The sequence below is a fragment of the Halichoerus grypus genome, chromosome 10, assembly GCF_964656455.1.
Source record: "Halichoerus grypus chromosome 10, mHalGry1.hap1.1, whole genome shotgun sequence".
In the NCBI taxonomy this organism is placed as follows: Eukaryota; Metazoa; Chordata; class Mammalia; order Carnivora; family Phocidae; genus Halichoerus; species Halichoerus grypus.
In genome coordinates, this window is record NC_135721.1 from 115,420,358 (window position 1) to 115,426,833 (window position 6,476).

General features: G+C 41.5%; 1 protein-coding gene across 7 annotated transcripts in view; it reads right to left on the bottom strand.

The window, feature by feature from the left end:
- Positions 1-345, bottom strand: part of NCOA6 (nuclear receptor coactivator 6) — a 101,523-nt gene extending 101,178 nt beyond the window's left edge. For all 7 annotated transcript variants that reach the window (XM_078057114.1, XM_078057117.1, XM_078057116.1 and 4 more), the window contains exon 1: positions 155-345. The gene's annotated coding sequence lies outside the window, so the exon portion shown is untranslated. The remainder of the gene's footprint in view (positions 1-154) is intronic.
- Between the last annotated feature and the right edge of the window lie 6,131 nt (positions 346-6,476).

Below are 6,476 nucleotides of genomic sequence, written 5' to 3' on the forward strand. Positions count from 1 at the left end.
CCGGGCCCGCACAGGAGCCGTGTTCCACAGCCGGCCGGCGCCATTTTCCCGCGCCGGGCCCAGGCGGCGCCTCCTTCCCTAGGAGCCAGCGGGGCCGGGACCCCAGACGCCCGGCGGGCCCACCCCTTACGGGCCCGCGTCGCCGTCACCTCACCTGAGCGCGGCCCCTGCCCTCCCGGGCGGGCCTCGGAGCAGCGGCCCGGGCCGTGCGTACCCGCCGCCCTCCGTGTGTCCGTCAGTCCGCCCTCGCGTGCGTCCGTCAGTCCGGCCGTCGGCGCCCGGCCGCCCGCAGCCCGACCCGGCAGGGCCTCTGGGAGCCGGCGGGGAGGGGGATGGGCCGGACCGGGCCGGGGAGGGAGGGGGAGGGAGGGAGAGAGGGTGGGAGCGCGGGCGGGGGCGGGGCGGGCGGGGGCGGGCCCTGATCACGTGGCCAAACGTCCCCGATAGCGCGGGGCGGAGCGCGCGCCCGCTTTTTTGGGTGCAGAGTTTAGGGACGGGTTTGGGAGAGCGTCTGTCTCCTGGAGCTGTGATATCATTAGTGGCACAGCCCTATAGAAGCCCTCTGACCGGGTGTCCTTGGGCAAGTCAGCTCTCCAAGCCTCAGTGTACATATCTGAAATATGGGGATAATAGTGCTTGCAGAGAGGAAATGAGGGAAGACATGGAAAGCACTTGGCACAGTGCCTAACACATAGTGTCTAATAAGGTTAACGGTGATAAAGATAACCTGTAGCCTTTATTATTATTTGCCTATAAGTCCCTCTCTACTTTGTCCCCTCACCATCATCCTAGCAAGCTCAGTAGGTGCAAGGGAATGTGGCTCCTCCCCTCTCCCCAAATGTAGGGACGCCTCCCCAGCACTGAAATTAATGTCTGTCATACAGGCCTGGATTCAGAACTGGCTTTCACTCTTGATAGCTATGTGACTTTCTTTGCCTCTGAACCTCAGCTTCCTCATCTGTTAGTTGGGAATTAAAGAGTTTGTCATGAGCATTATAGAAGATAGAAGATGAGCCGGTGTATTGTAAACCGATTGCATACTGGTCGGGCATACTAGTCTCATCTAAGAAAAGGAGTCTGGAGTCCTTCCATTCCATTGAGCATACATGGTGTGCTTGGACTGGTGCAGTAGTGATCCAAGGCCTTTTCACATCCTCCCTGGCTCCCCTTCAATCTTTTCTCCACCCTGCTGTCAGAGTAATGTTTCTAAGTCAGAAATTTTATCAGGTCTCTCCCCTATTTAAAAGTGTTTGATGGTCCATATTGCTCTTAAGATAAAGTTCAAATAGATGTCTTACTGTTGCCCTTGCTACCTCTCCAGACTTAACTTAGGGCCCTCTTCTTCTCTTTCTGGGCTGTAATTACAATGATCTTCTTCACACATTGTACTTCCTCCCTTCTCAGCACCCTTGAACATGCTGATCCTGCTGCCTGAAATGCTCTCCCTACTTAGATAACTCATCAGCCTTCAGATCCCAGCTCAGACATCACTACCTCAAGGATTCCTTCCCTGACCATTCCCCAGACAGGTTCTCTAACTTGTCCTCAGTAGGACATAGTAGGTTAATTTATTCCTTGTCTTTACCACTAGACTGTGGACTCCAAAAGGAGGGAGACATTATCCATCTTGTTTACCACGGGTTCCTCAGCATATAGCACTGTGCCTGACACAGAGGAGGTGCTCAATAAATATTTGTTATGTTTGTGAATCCTGGACACTGCTAGGTGATGGGCCCAAGAGGGCAAAGAAAAATAAAGAGGGCCACAAGGAGGCATCTCAGGTCCTTGAGCCTAGGAAATTAACACCAAAAGGACTTACGAGGTCCTGGGGGGGGAAATTTTTTTAAGCTTTTTCTTTCAATTTTTAAAAAGTGAGGTATAATTTGCATAGAGCAAAATGCAAACATCTTAAGTATATGCATAATAAATTTTTACCTGTGTTCTTGTGTTGCCACCACCCTGATCAAGTTATAGAACTATTAACCCAGAAAGTTCCCTTTTATCTCCTCCTATATGTCCCCTCCCAGTCAATACTTGCTCTCCCAGAGGCACCACTATTTTGACTTCTAGCACCTTAGATCAAGTTTGACAATTCTTGAATTTCATATAAACATATACACATATATTCTTTCATGTTAGCCTATAAATCTGACATAGCCACAGAATGACTCTTTGGATAATGATAAAATTAGTTACTTGATTAATGAATTAATCCGAAAGACTGAATGAGAAACTAGTTAGACAAAGTTCCTGCCAGAAGCCAGCCCAGAGACTGAGATGACATCATCCACAAACCTCCAAGTCTCACAAAAATTTCTAGGGGTAAGAAAGCTCTGAAAGATTCTAGAAACTCAACAACATCAACAAAAATCCTATTTAAAAATGGGCCAAGGACTTGAATAGACATTTCTCCAAAGAAGACATACAAATGGCCCATAAGCAGGTGAAAAGACGTTCCATATCACTAGTCATTAGGGTAAGGCAAATCAAAACCACAATGAGACCATTTTACACCCATTAGGATGGCCATTATAAAAGAAAACACACACAAACACACACACCAGAAAATTTCAAGTGTTGGTGAGGATATGGAGAAATTGGAACACTTATGCATTGCTGGTGTGAATGTAAATGATGCAGCAGCTGTGGAAAACAATTTGGAGGTTCCTCAAAAGTTAAACATAGAATTACCATTGATGCAGGAATTCCACTTCTGGATTTTTACCCCCAAAAAAGTAGAAGCAGGGACCTGAGCAGTTGTTGTACACTCATGTTCATAGCAGCATTATTCACCAGAGCCAAAAGGTAAAAGCAACCCAAATGTCTATCAGATGAGTGATAAACAAAATGTGGTATTCACAACATACAATGGAATATCATTCAGCCTTAAAAAGGAAGGAAATTTTGACACATGCTACAACATGGATGAACCTTGAAGACTTTTGCTAGGTGACATAAACCAGTCACAAAAGGAAAAATATATGATTCCTCTTATAGGAGGTTTCTAGATAGTCAAATTCATAGAGTCAGAAAGTAGAATACTGTGGAATTGAAAGAATAGAATAGAAAGTAGAAATGCCATGGGCTAGCAGGAAGGAGAAATGGAGAGTTATTGTTTAATGGGTACAGAGTTTCAGTTGGGGAAGATGAAAGAGTTCTGGAGATGGATGGTGGTGATGGTTGCACCACAATGAATGTACCTAATGCCACAGGGCTGTACACTTAAAAATAGTTAAAATGGTGAAATTAATTATATATTTTACCACAATTAAAAAAAAAAAACTTGGGGCGCCTGGGTGGCTCAGTCGTTAAGGGTCTGCCTTCAGCTCAGGTCATGAGCTCCGCGTCGGGCTCCCTGCTTGGCAGGAGGCCTGCTTCTCCCTCTCCCACTCCCCCTGCTTGTGTTCCCTCTCTTGCTGTGTCTCTCTCTGTCAAATAAATAAATAAAATCTTTAAAAAAATAAAAAATAAAAATAAAATAGAATCTTAAAAAATAATAACTTTATTGTGACAATTTACCAGTAGATGGCAGTAAAGTGCCTCGTTATTACAAAATCAGCTCAATTTCTGACAACAGGAAATAAAGGTGCCTTGAAGAGGAGTCAGTCACTTCTACTTTGCATAAAGGTTTGGTGTGGGCAAGCAATGGCTCGCTACTAGGAAAAAAAAGATTGAAAAATAGAAATAGGGTGATAACTACAGAATTGAAAAGAAATGACCAAAAAAAAAGAAAAAAAGGAGAAATATTTTTAGGACTTAAAAACCTGTTTTCGGGCGCCTGGGTGGCTGTCGGTTAAGCGACTGCCTTCGGTTCAGGTCATGATCCTAGGATCCTGGGATTGAGCCCTGCATCGGGCTCCTTGCTAAGCAGGAGCCTGCTTCTCCCTCTCCCTCTACCCCTCCTCCCAGCTCATGCTCTCTCTCTGTCAAATAAATAAAATCTTTAAAAAAAAAACTGAAAACCTGTTTTCAAAAATATTCTGAAATTTTAAAACTTTTTATCAGAGTATAATATAAAGACATAAAGATACACAAGTCCTAAGTGTAATTCCTGATGAATTTTCAGAAAGTGTACAACACTTATCTACACAACACCTAAATTGAGAAATAGAACATTGCCAGCTTCACAAATGCCCCTTAGTGCTCCCTTTCCAGTTGTTACTCATGCCCCTGAGGGTTAACAGTATCCTGACTTCTAACTCCATAGATTAGGCATGCCAGATGTTAAACTTTATATAAATGGAACCATAGAGAGTGTACTCTTTTGAGTCTGGGTTCTTTCGCTTAATTTTATGTTTTTGAGATTCATCTATATTGTTAATATATAGTTGTAGTTTGTCCTTTTCATTGCTGCATAACATTTTATTAATTGAATATATCACAATTTATCCATTCTACTGATGGTGAATTTCCACTTCAGGTCAATTTTCTTTTTATTTTTTTATTTTTTAAAGATTTTATTTATTTATTTGACAGAGAGAGATCACAAGTAGGCAGACAGGCAGGCAGAGGGAGAGGGAGAAGCAGGCTCCCTGCTGAGCACAGAGCCTGATGTGGGGCTCGATCCCAGGATGCTGGGATCATGACCTGAGCTGAAGGCAGACGCTTAACGGACTGAGCCACCCAGGCGCCCCTCAGGTCAATTTTTTAAAGTGCTACAATGAATATTCTTGCACGTCTTTGGATGAACATCTGTATAATTTTCTGCTGGATATAGATAGATAGATAGATAGATAGATAGATAGATAGATAGATAGATAGATATAGATATAGATATAGATATAGATATAGATATAGATATAGATATAGATATATAGTTATCTAGGACCAGGATTGCTGGGTCATAGAATTTGCATGTGTTCAGCTCTAGTGGATATTGCCAAATCCTATCTTTTAAAAACTGTTTTATTGAGAGAGAATGCACATACCATACAATTCACTCATTTAAAGCACACAATCCAATGCTTTTTAGTACAATCACAGGTGCAACCATCACCACAGTCAATTTTTCACTTCAAAAAGAAAATCTGTACCCTTTAAATATTGCCTTCCTCCCAATCCCCCATTCCCCTATCCCTAAACAACCACTAATTTGCCTTCTGTCTCTATAAATTCATGTGTTCTGGATATTTCACATAAATGGAATCATACAATATGTGACCTTTTGTGTCTGGCTTCTTTCACTTAGCATAATGTTTTCAGGGTTCACTCCTGTTGTAGAATGTATCAGTACTTCATTCCTTTTTATGGCCGAATAATATTCCATTGTATGAATATACCACATTTTGCTTATCCATTCATCTATTGATGGACATTTGGGTTGTTTTCACCTTTTGCCTTTTGTGAATAGTGCTGCTAGGAACATTCATGTACAAGTTTTTGTTTGAACACTTGTTTTCAATTCTTTGGGGTATATATCTGGGAGTGGAATTGCTGGGTCATACGATAATTCTAATTTTTTTAAATGCCCAACTGTTATCCACAGCAGCTGCACCTTTACATTCCCACTAGCAATATATGTAGGTTCCAATTTCTCCATATCCTCACCAACATTTATTTCCTTTTAAAAATTATTTTAAAAATATAACCAACCTAGTGAGTGTGAAGTGGCATTTATTTTATTGTAGTTTTGATCTGAATTTCCCTGGTGACTTAATGATATTGAGCATCTTATCATGGACTTATTGATCATTTGAATATCTTCTTTAGAAAAATGTGTAGTCAAGTTCTTTGCCCAACTTTTAATTAGGTTGTTGAACTGAAGCGTGCTTTATATATTCTGGGTACTAGACCCTTATTAGATATATGTTTGCAAGTATTTCTCTCATTTTGGGGGTTGTCTTTTTACCCTCTTGATAGTATCCTTTAATGCTCAAAGTTTTTAGTTTTGATGCATTTCAATTTATCTATTTTTTCTTTTGTTGCTTGTGCTTTTGGTGTCATATCTAAGAACCAATGCCAAATCCAAGTCATGAGGATTTGCTCCTATGTTTCTTTCTAAGACTTGTATAGTTTTAGCTCTTATATTTAGGTCTTTGATCCATTGTGAGTTACTAGTTGTATGTGATGTGGGGTAAAGGTCAAACTTCGTTCTTTTTTATGTGGATATTCAATTGTACCAGCACTGTCTGTTGAAAAGACTATTCTTTCTCCATTGAATGATCTTGGCACTCTTGTCAAAAATCAACTCATCATAGATATATAGGTTTATTTCTAGACTCTCAATTCTATTCCATTGGTATGTTCAGCCTCATGCCAGTACCACACTGTTTTGAATACTGTAACTTTATAGTAAATGTTCATTTTTTTCACTTTTTAAAAAAACATTTATTTATTTGTTTGTTTGTTTATTTATAAGTAGGCTTCAGGCCCAATGTGGGGCTTGAACTCAGGACCCCAAGATCACGAGTTGTATGCTGTACCGACTGAGACAGCCGGCGCCCCTGTAGTAAGTTTTCAAATCAGAAAGCTTCACA